This window comes from Pseudopipra pipra, chromosome 2, assembly GCF_036250125.1.
Source record: "Pseudopipra pipra isolate bDixPip1 chromosome 2, bDixPip1.hap1, whole genome shotgun sequence".
In the NCBI taxonomy this organism is placed as follows: domain Eukaryota; kingdom Metazoa; phylum Chordata; class Aves; order Passeriformes; family Pipridae; genus Pseudopipra; species Pseudopipra pipra.
The window spans coordinates 7352550-7364087 of record NC_087550.1 but is presented as its reverse complement, the minus strand read 5'-3'; the positions used below and the strand labels follow the sequence as shown (position 1 = coordinate 7364087).

Sequence of the window (11538 nt, the reverse complement as noted above, 5' to 3'; positions counted from 1 at the left end):
CAGTTTAATCCTGGCATAGGTCACAGTTAAAATTAGTTTCCATAACCATGTTTTACCTTTAATGTGTGTTTGTCCACATCATAAACCTATCTAGCACCATGATGGAGTTAATGGTAAATGCCTCAGACGAGCTGGTGACCAGAGAGCATTTTGAAGACTAATTCTTGTCCCTCAGCAGAATTGTGATTGGGAGCAGCCAAGCTCAGTTTCTCTGAATTTCAGGTCCTAACTAATCACTCAGTTTTCATGGACAGCACATTTATATACTTGAAAAGCATGTTCAGTTACCTTCCTTAAACTCCTTCTTGCAAGCTTTGAAGACCTAATTACAACTCCAGAATGGGCATTTTAATATATGGGAAACATTCGCTTGACAACATCTCTTGTTGATTATTTCCTCTTTCAGGTCACAGTGACAAAATAAATCCAACCTTAAGAACAGAAGATGTTCTCAGAGGTGATGCTGATGTGTATTCCAGTATTCCCTGTGTTCCCCAGGCAGGTTGGTGACCCCATCCTGGGTTAAGAAGCAATCCCTGAGGCAGAGCTCGGTGCTGAATCCAGAGCTTCCCAACAGGAGCGGTGCCTCCCTGTGACTCAAGCAGAGGTGAGAGGTCTATTATTTCATACACTCTGAGTTTGCCTTCATCATGCACAGCCCCTATTTCTCATAAACTAACTGCATGCTGAGCAGCAAAAAGGAAAAGCTAGGTGGAAGGCAGGAGGGATCTGTCTGCAAGAGGCACTTGTGCCACTTACACACGCAGGTGCAGTGGCCTCATCAGCTGCAGTACCTAAGCTTCACACCAAGCCTGCTTGCATGAATAAGGCTTTCCAGATTAGTTTGCAGGCCTTTAATTTAGCATTTCAAAGTAGGACTGTATTTCTGGCATGACCACATTATAATCACAGGGAAGAATTTTGATGGATAGCAGAGAGGAGAAGAGAAAAAGAGATGCTCACTGAGCCCAGCCTGAGGCATGTAGGGTCATTTATGGCTTGTCCACAAATATATGAAGTTCAAGAAGAGATACCTGGGAAGTCAGTACACTAATGGGAAAGTTAAGTGTGAGACTGTGCAGCTGGACTCGATGGCTTTTATTCAGAGTTGTTATTAATGTAGACAAAGCAATCTAAAGCTATCAGAAGTATAAGCTCTGCATTCGCTTCTGTAAATTCTCAGTCATACTACCTTAACAATGGGAACTCAGGTCTGGGTGTTCGCCTTGGAGGTGAATCTCAACCTACTAGGTTAACTTGTGATTTGGAAGGAAACAATCACCTTTCATTCTCTGATAACTTTCTTTTTAATATTGCCTTTTCAATAAGCTTCTTTTCCACTTTTTAACAGCTGTCGCCTAGAAAGTGGTGCAAGGTGAAGGTGTGAGCCTATACCAAATGTAACATGTTGAGTAGCAGGCATTACCCTTTGTCTAACTAGACCGTGTATGGCCATCAGAGGCCATAAGTTCCGGAGTTCCAAATATTCACACTGATTTCTGATATTGTGAGGAAAGGTTAGAGCTAGCAGTGGTGAATTTTTGTTCTCATTTCCAGCTACACTTGCATACCAGCTGTACCATGTAATAGTTGCAACCTTTTTTTTTTTCCTCTAAAAGAGAGCATCCCTCACCCTGATGAGAATTGCAACCTGAAAAGATCATTCTGATTCAGTGGTCTCGACTGTCACCTCTCTGACCTCACAAAATAGACTTTTCAGCTTTTGTGTCTCACCTCTTGCTTTCTCTGTGCCCAGAGTGTTCTCATCACAGCCTCCTCCACACTGACATTTGATTCATTGAGCTGGATTCTGACAGAGAAATCTCATATTAGCCTCTCTTCTCGGGAGACTGACAAAACCTTTGTGATAGATAAGCTTTCTTCTGAAGTCTGAAATAGCCTGGTATACACCTGCCTTTTTTTGTGATTCTGCACCTATTGGGCAGGGCAGAAAGCAGCTTAAGAATCCGAGCACTGGTGACATGATATTTTTAAACTCTGGCCATGGAGAAGCAGAAGTGATTTCATGTGATGTTAAACAACAGCTAGGTCTCTTTCCTTTTCCTTATCTAAGGAAACATAATTCACTTTGTGCCTCTGCCCTTAATTAGTAACACTTACAAGCCTTGACCTTTCAACAGAGAACTCAGCTCAGCCTCATCTGTAGAGAATTGCCCCTATAATGTAGCTGTGCATAATAATAAAAACAATTTAAAACACATTAAAATGTAAAATAAAAAACCCAGTCTTAAAAGCCCAGGCCCAGATTTTTCCACATTTCTTCATGCTGAGCAGTAATTTGCTCTGGTGATGGTCCCAGTGAGACTATATTGAGACACTATGCACTGCAAGCAGGGGAGTCAGAGCACTGTTTAATAAATAAGCAGTTTTATCCTTATACTTTTTTTGTTTATGGCTCGATAGTCTTTGTGTCCAGTGCATGATGTCTTCCTAGGACCAGCCTACTTTCAACACTGTTCTTCTGGCACTTTACAGGTACATATGACCCTTTGGCTTATTTTTTTCTGATTATTTCTCATAATTTGAAAAAAGAATTATGGTTTTTAAAGCACTAGCTGGAGTCTAATGCTTTTATACAGACTGATGTCACTGTCAGGGAAGAGAGAAAATGTTTATTTTCAAACTGAAGGTGTAGTCATGCTCACTCTTGTGGTGGTTTTCTGGCACAGAAGGACTGAGTCCTGCCAAGCTCTGTGAAATCAAGTCACTGATACCATGACCCCTCATCAGCAAAATTGGAATCAAAATCTGTGCACGTTTTCTGTTTGTTTGTGAAGCCAATAACACTGGTTGCCCAGTGTCACACAAAATACTATCAGAGTATGTCTGCTATCATGTATTTACTAATATCTTCTCTTTGCAATAGAGATGCCAAATCTATCCACAGGCAGAAGGTAATATTTCAATGCCCAACAACTTGTCATAACCCAACTATAACCAACTATGTGCAGGGGTTCTATAACCAATCAACCTAATCCAGTTCCTGCTGTATCTCACACTGGTGCTGTGTGATAGTTACCACAAGCCTTTCATCTAGAGGAATGTGTTTTCTTAAGATTAGAAGAGGAAGTATGAGCTTGATTCAAGGAGTTCACTCTCTCTGAGTTACAGTGCCCATCCATATTGATCTATAGCTAAAGAAGGCTGTGATCTACTGGGATCTGTCCTGGAGTAGCACCAGCTTGGTGGACAGCTATGAAAGTGCTGTTTTGAGTTTACTTTTGTCCAAGCTGTTCTCCACAACTCTTCCCAATAACTCCTCAAAGCTGATTTTACAAGGTGAATAAGGGATAGGCATCATTTGACTAAATTGCAATTACAGAGTAACAGCACTATTATCAGTTGAGGTTTATTTCTATGAAAAATATACAAACATGCTGTGATCTGCATAAGACAGTTTGAACATTAATAAAGGAGTTTTCCCCCTATAAGCTTTCCAAAAACCTGAGGTGGCAGAGGATTTGTGTTTGCAATACCAGAAGTGAGCATTTAACCAAACAAGCCCTTCCTCAAGAATGCCCTCTTATGCAAATACATCCTATGCACTGCAGATTATCCTTCAATAGGCTTTCCCCCAAAATATTTTTTATAATGTTCAAAAATATGAATATGAATCAATTTGTTCTATCAAATATAGATGTTTCTCTTCAGCTTTCCCCATTTTAATTCTAAAAAAATAGATGCTTTTGGTAACTTATTTTCTTTCAACTGTTTAAATGCCATTAACCTCCAATTTAGAGCATTTGGCTTTTTTGATTCAAGACATATTTTTCAGATTTAAAGCATCTGAAAAGAATAATGTGTCTACATATACAACTCAGACTTCTGGAGTTGTGATGAAAAAAGATTAAAGAAGAAATCATTGGCAGTGGAGTTCTTCAATGATTGAATTGCTGACTTTTGTTTTGGTGGATACTATAATATCTTTATCTAGATGCCATTTTAGCAAAATAGATGAAGTTCTCTTTGTATTCTAAAATTTAGTAGGTATAAATAGAGGAAAACGATGCCCTTCTACTCAACACATTCAGTCTTCTGCATTTATTTGTTAATGTTTGATCTTTTGCTGTCACCTTATACTTTTGTAAGTGCCTTTTCCCTCAGCTGTCATACGAATAACTGTACATTTTAGATGGCTGAGATCATACCTAACTCATCTCCATTAAAAGCTACCAATTCAACTCCTCCTCCCCCTGTTACTTGACCCAGGTTTGGTCTGAGCAGTTCAGCTGTGGAAACAACTCGAAGGAAAACAGATAATGATGGTAAACTGGGCTGTCATGGTTCTCTTTATGTATGGCCATTGTAATTTAGACACAGCAGGCCAACAATGACTCATCAGTGACACCAACCCTGCAATTTTGCTGTGTTTGCAATTTCAAAGGAGAAAGGCAGCTCACAATTACATGTATTAAACTTTCAGATGATGCAGAAATTATGATGTACATCACTTATATTATCAGTCAAACTATAGGGAAGAGAATGTCAGATCTTTATGTGGCCCAGGTGCACATTTCTTATAATTTAATCAGCTCTAGGCACCCTCATTTCACCAGAGAACTATAATTCTTGCTGTGAAAACCACACTGTGCCCTCTGTCTCCCCCCTGCTGCAGTCAGTAAATGATAACTCACGATTCAGAACTGTTACCTGCATTTAATCCACCATCCTGTGCAGTGAGTTCAGCCAGCTCTGCTCTACAATCTCACCTTATATAAAATGCCATGAATTATCTTCATAGAGATTCTGAATAAGAAAAGGGCCTGCTTTAAAAAAAAACAAAACACAAAAAACACAAAACAACAAACAGCTAGCAATTTGTTTTAGGCAAATGCATGTGACAAATGTGTTCATGCTGGTCTCTGAGAAGGATGTCCCTCAGCTCAGCAAGGATGCACTGGTTGTGGGAGAGAGACAGCTACCTGTCTGCTTTCCTCTTCAATTCTCATTGTTTGCCTTTTTTTCCTGGCCCCTTTCTTCACCCTGTCACAGCCAGGGAATAGGCCAGCAGGCTGAGGAAACCACTATCCTGGTGGGGGAAATTTAGCTCACCTCTTAGATCCTGCCATTGAAGTCGGATTTAGAAACCCAGTAGGAGAGGGTGTGAGGGCAGAGGGATGACCTGAGTGAATGGTTGGGTCACACTGACCATTCCCAGGGGAGTGGGAAGCATTTCCTGGGTGTAGGAATGTGATTTCAGGGCTGGAAGGAGGCTTTGAGGGGTGGAGTGTGTGGGTGGCTGGCCGGGTGGGTGGGTGAATGTTTTTCCTCCAAGCAACCTAGCTGTCAGGAGCTTGCTGTCAGCTCTGGAATGTTCTGGTTCCCACTGGTGGTGGGGGGTCCTTATGAGGGTTGGGAGGGGGCAGAGAGCTGTGGGGTGCCCATGGATGAGGAGCCATCCATCAGAGGGGCTCAGGGAAAATCCCTCTCTGGCTTGTGCCACTGTTCCTGTGGGCTGCACCACCCCGGAAAGGTCCTCTTGGCTCTGAGAGGTGGAATGGCCACCTTTGTGTTCCCCAAAAACATAATAAAGAAGTTAGGGCTGCTGTTTTGAAAGCTGTCCAAGGAGGATTTGGATGCTCCCTTCTCATTAAAAACTGATGGGAAAACAGGTGCCAAAATCCTGGCATTGACATCGTAAATCTACAGAATAAAAGCAAGAGAGAGTTAAGAAAGACAAATGCCTCTTCAGCTGATATTATGCCAGTTTCAAAGAATTTATTTTCTCCCTGCACATTTTTATCTTTGCCTATTCCAAAAGGAAGTAGGCAAAAATATTCCACCTAGGAATATTTTTAATGTTTTTCATTTTGGAATTATATTCTTTTTTCTAATTAAATTTCATTTTAAAGACAATTAAAAAAAAAAAACAAACCACTAGTCAACCAAAAAAACCTCTAATTTCTTGTACTGTTCTAGTGAAAACTATTTCTGGGTATTTTCCAGTTTTATGGATTTGTCAGTGTCATCACAGCCCAAGATTAACAGGGATCCCAGCCCATGGATGGGGTCACTTGTTCTTTGAGTTTCACGAGAAACACCAGAATAAACTAATCCAAATCCTCTTTCCAAAAAAGAGCTGAAGTGTGTTTGAGAATTAAGATTACACAGTGTACATTGCTGCAATCCAAGCCTTCTGACACTATTTATATGCATTGCAGATGGGAGAAGGGCTCTCCAGAGGAGGATACCTGGATAGCACATCTGCAGAGTGCTGCACATCAGTATTATGCATCCCAGCTAAAGGTAACCCTGATGTCCTTTTCTCTGATCCATTGATGTTCTTGGTGGTGTTGAATCAAACATGTTTCAAATTGATACAGAAGGACAGAACTATCCTTTTTTTCCCTTCGTATTTGTGATATTTATTCACTGTTAGGTTCTCCATCATGGAAAGTCTCTTGCTGCTTTGGTATTTTGCAACTGAAACTTTGCAAGGACCGCACAGTATAGTTTGTTACCCTGGGAGTGGAGGTGGGTGTGTTGGAGCAACAGGTTGAGGCTGCACAAGGACAGGCGTGGATCAGAACGCAGAGTAACTCCCTGCAAACGCTGCTGTGCTGAGAGTTTCCAGCGAATGGCTGTTAAGAGGTCTGTAAATAAGTCTGAATGCCTCTTGTTGTGATGGTGATGCACAACTCTCTGCAGGTTTGATGAGCTATGTCAGAGCAGCTGAAGAGTGTGACGTGCACAGGGTGGATTGGTGTTTACAGCTTGTGGATTTTGGTCATTATTTATGGGACAGACAATTTGCACTGTCTGATATTCTCTGTGAGTGGTGAGCGCTTAAAATTTCAAGTAGTTTTGAGCCCACAAGAGTTACCAGTGCCGTAGGAAGCTGAAAAGTCACTGCAAACCCTTTTCCCTTTGCCTCGTTACTGAAATGCTTTCACTTACTTATTTTAAAAGGACCACATATTTCCCCAGACAATTTCTTTGCTTTCCTGTTCTTTCACTGGTGCCAGATACCAGTGCCAGTGATTTTTCTCCTGCTTATTGTGGTTACAGTATTTCTTCTATAGAAATTGTCTGGAGGCCACAGACTAATTTTCCCGAAGTCAGTAGACGGGTATTACATGGCATTGACTCTTGGGCTCTCTCCGTCTGTTTTGGATTATAACTATTGACCTGGAGGTGAAAGGCTCTATATCCCATTACTAATTCCCTGACTCATACTGTTCCCTAGAACAGTGCTTTAAACAGCTGATGCAGGATGCTTGTATTCAATAGCATCTCTACTAATAGCACTTAAATTTATTGGCCAAGATACCTTTCAGGTTTTGTTTTTTTGAACAACAGATAGGTGTTTTCATGTAGCTGCACTCATGGAGTCCTTGTGAAATTCTCAAGTCCTTATGCACTCAAATTTTTGCTGAAGGCAGATATCTTAACTAAGAGTTAAAGACAAGACAGAAGTTGTTTTAGAATTCTATCATGCTCTTATTCACAATAATATACCGGATATATTAAAAGCTTTGAGTTCATAAAATCCAAACATTTTTCTGTTTTGAATGCCAATTAGAGGTTGTGACTTAGCACACTTCCTCGTTACTGCTATCTGGAAAGCTAAACATTTGGCATTTCAGCCCTGTTGTTTGGGGTGAATGTCTGAGTAGAGAAGAACTGGGTACAAGAATTAGGGAGGGTAATCCTACTTGCTATTGGATACACATGAAAATCTGCACCTCTCGCATATATCAGCAGGTTTGTTCTTCCTTTTTCAACTTTAAACAAACAGATGTTTGAAGACAGTCAAATCACCAGAATTCGGTATGAAAGAACTTCAGGTTTTTTGCTCCAGTATAATTTAATCTCTACAGTCTGGGTTTTTTATAATTTTTTTTTCTCTCTTAATTTCTCACTTACTCTGAAATATCACCACTTAAAAGTGCTGCATTATCAAAAATTTAGTGTCAAATAAGTTATTTTGGCCCATATAATTAAAATAAATAAATCTCAGATAATCTTATGCAGAGTTATTCTTATATAAGCGTATAGAAAACAGTTTGACACAATAAGCACAACTCAGAGTCGTCAACGTTGGATTCGTCTTGAACTTGTCTTATAAGTGACCTCTGAGAAACAAATTGGCTCCAAACACACCCCAAACTGTGAAATTGCTTTCATGAACTTCAAAGCAGTGTATGTATTTTAATATAAAATTTATAAGTTACCAACATTCCTCAGGCATCTATGAGCTGGTTATTTCCCATAGTGTCATGTGGCTGTACTGTTATTTTTTGCTGTTGTTTTCATTTGTGAAGTGATAAAATTGTCATAGATTGTCAGGGCAACAAAGAAATTGCTTTTTGACATTATCCTCAATACATTTGGCTAAGAATTAATTGTGGATTATAAAAAGTAATTTTGAAGCTCTGGATAAAATATGTGAAAATACATAAGACCTGTAGGCAAATTCCTATTGAGTCATGAGTTTAACATGGCTAATGTTAAGAAACAAGACACTGATAACAACTGAAAAATAAGCCACTTAGAGTCAATTATAAGGGGCAATATCAGTATAAAACTCCAGGAAAATGTGATCTAATATTCACAGGACTTTGAATGTGTGAATGTATCTATTTCCTTTCTTCTTTGATATGTAAATGAAAAGAGAATCTACTTTTTGGTAACTCTTTATCTATTACTCCAAACCAGATGCATATCAGGTGTGCAGATGTTTACTGAATTGGGCTGGGTTTTAATTGATATGTCAACAAGAAAAGTGCTTAAGTGAAGAAAATTGAAGATTTGGAGAAGAGTTGCAGATACTGTATCAAAAATGGCAACATAAAAAAGGTTAAGTAATGATTAAATAATGCAATAGAACAGCATAAGTCAAAAGAAGTAAGAGTTAAAAACAAGCCTAAATTAAAGGAAAATACAGTACAGTGAAACAGCTGTTTCAGGGGAGCATTTCTGGGAATATACAGAAAAAGTCTTGGATTTAGATTTAGGAACAAGAGTGTTATATGTCTGCCTTTATATTGAAATATAACAAAAAATAATCCAAGACCAAAAGGTGTCTTTTTAAACATCTTTTCTTTAAAAATCATCACTAAAAATTATTTACACCACTGACTGCACATTAAAATCAGAACTATATTTCTTATTTTTAAGTATGTCTGTCCTTCCAGGCACTTTGAAGCCTCTAAGTTACAAAATGTTTAGAAAAAACAGTTTGGAAACTGTTAACTCTCAGTTAAGAATGGCCAGGATTTCAAATGAGAAACGGCAAAATAAGAATAAATTTAAAAAAACGGAATCTGAAGCTTTCATAGGTTTCATTGTCATTACCAATGGAAAATGGAGCAGTCTGGGAGGAAGTGGGCAGATTAAATATAACTAAGTCTGCCACATTTCCATCTGCTTTTATGTATCCAAACCAGAAAAGAGCCACCTGCTAATCAGAAGCGACACATCTCATTTATGAATGCAATTAGTCTTTTTTAGTTAATTGTCTTATTTAGTTTTGAAATCTTTAAACATATGGGAAAACAGTAGAAGATCAAAAGATAATAGTTCTGTAAATGAAAGTCATAAAAATATGATGAGTAATCAAATGAGTTCAGGGCAAAATCGTGAAAATTGCAGCATAAACAAGATTGTGGTAAAAATAATAATTAAAAAAACAGCCCATGTAAACAAAACATCATCTAAACAAAACATATGGTAAAAATGGAAGAGGGAAAAAACCAGTGAAAATCATCTCCCCAGTGCCTTACTACCTTCCTTGCCTTCAAAAAACACCGTGATACACACACAGACTAAGGAAAAGACCAACAAAAAAAATCTCAGTTTGTCATATTTAAGTGTGCTACTTAATTGCACATATCTTAACTGGTTCTTTTTATGCTATGTGTTTTGCTTCTTCACTTACTTTCATGTAAAAAAACGTATAAAGTGGGTTATTTACATACCACACATTGCCATTAAAAGCAGCAATAAGTGAGTTTCTAGATTTTCTCAAGACTTTTGCTCGCTTTTTTCTGTTTGTGTTTGTTGATACAGCTGTGAGCACAGCAAAAAACATCCATGGGATCTGTGCAAAAAAGATGTTGCAGTTCTGCGGGGGCTTCCAGTGAGGAACAGAGCACACAGATGCTTTGCAGTCTGATTTTGGAAGCATAGTTTTGTGGTTGGGACAGTATTCATTTATCAGCACTGTTTTCAACCTGCCAGTTGTTAGTTTTTAGCAATTTTGGTTTAGTTTTGATCAGTGATATGGGGCAAATGTCATGCCTTGAGTAACAGCATTGAACTCCCTAAAGACCTTCTTTAGGCATTTTACTTTGTTATGATGTATCTGCCTAAGAGTTCATTTCCACTCAAAAATTCTCTCTAATTTCCCCGGAAGTATTCACTCCTTCTTTCTGCACATCTGCTTCCAGGGTAAAATCATCCCAGGGCCAAGAACTAGAGGACATGCATCTGCTGTTTTGGAGCATGAAGAGGATGTATTGATGGTAAGCACAAATGTGTTTGTATGGTTGAATTCAGGATGTGTCTGGTCATGCACAGGTCCTGTTTCACAATATGTATGTGCAACCCAGTTTCCTTATTGGAAGAGAGCAAACAGGTAGTCTGCAAGACATATCTGGAGTGTCAGGGAATGATAGAAAGATTGGCTTTTAACATGAAGCAGACTTTTGGGAAAAAGATAAGAAAGAGTGAGTTTTAATTAAAAATCCTCTCAGCTTATCTTCTCACTCAGGGGAACATAATTTTTCAACCATTAAAAGCAACTGGAGCATTTCAGTCTTTTATTTTTTTTCCTTCTTTTTTTCTGGAAGGAGAAATAAGTCCTAATAGAGTGAGTGCAATTCAGAAAATTCAAATGTGCCCCATTTGCTCTGCATGGATTGCACTGCCGTGTAGAGGATGCAGTTTCTCCATTTGGACAACCATCAGCTAAATTATATAGTAACAAGGCCATTGCAGGGAAACTTTGGAAAAGGGACTCAGCTTGAAAAGGAGTGACAAAACAGCAGGAAGCCTGGATGTTTGTGAGCACAAATTAACATTTCTCAAGTACCCAATACAGTGGTTCATCTGCTCTGCGGTCAGTATAGATCTGAATAGGTAGGTCAGAGATTGGCAGTTATCTGTAAGTTGTCAATAAATTGATAAACAGATTTAAACTATGTGCATTGAGCAGGTTTCTTTTTTTCCCCTGCAAACAAGATCAGACTGCTGTGGGAGACTGGAAAATGAAAAGACTAAACTATAGAGAACATCTCTTTTATGGTATTTGTGATGCTGCTCAGTGATATTATAGCTCCTCCATGTGTTTTTGCCTTAAATAGTGTGTGTGTTGTACTGATATTATTGTTTCTTTACTTTGTAGTCATAAGAAAAAGAAACAGGGCCTATTCCTCTATATACAATATTTATTTTGTAATGGATGAAAGGGGAAAAAAGAGAGGTAAATAACCACACAACTCTTTCCTTCAATTACTACAGAGAAAAAGAGCAGGTGTTCAAAAAAACCTGTCATATAAAGATTTCCACTTTCTT

At 38.7% G+C, this 11538-nt stretch overlaps 1 long non-coding RNA gene across 1 annotated transcript; it reads left to right on the top strand.

The window, feature by feature from the left end:
* Positions 1-414: 414 nt before the first annotated feature.
* Positions 415-11293, top strand: LOC135408852 (uncharacterized). The gene is made up of 4 exons (XR_010427882.1): positions 415-607; positions 6183-6267; positions 10413-10487; positions 10815-11293. It is a non-coding gene; the product is annotated as an uncharacterized LOC135408852 (long non-coding RNA).
* Positions 11294-11538: the final 245 nt, after the last annotated feature.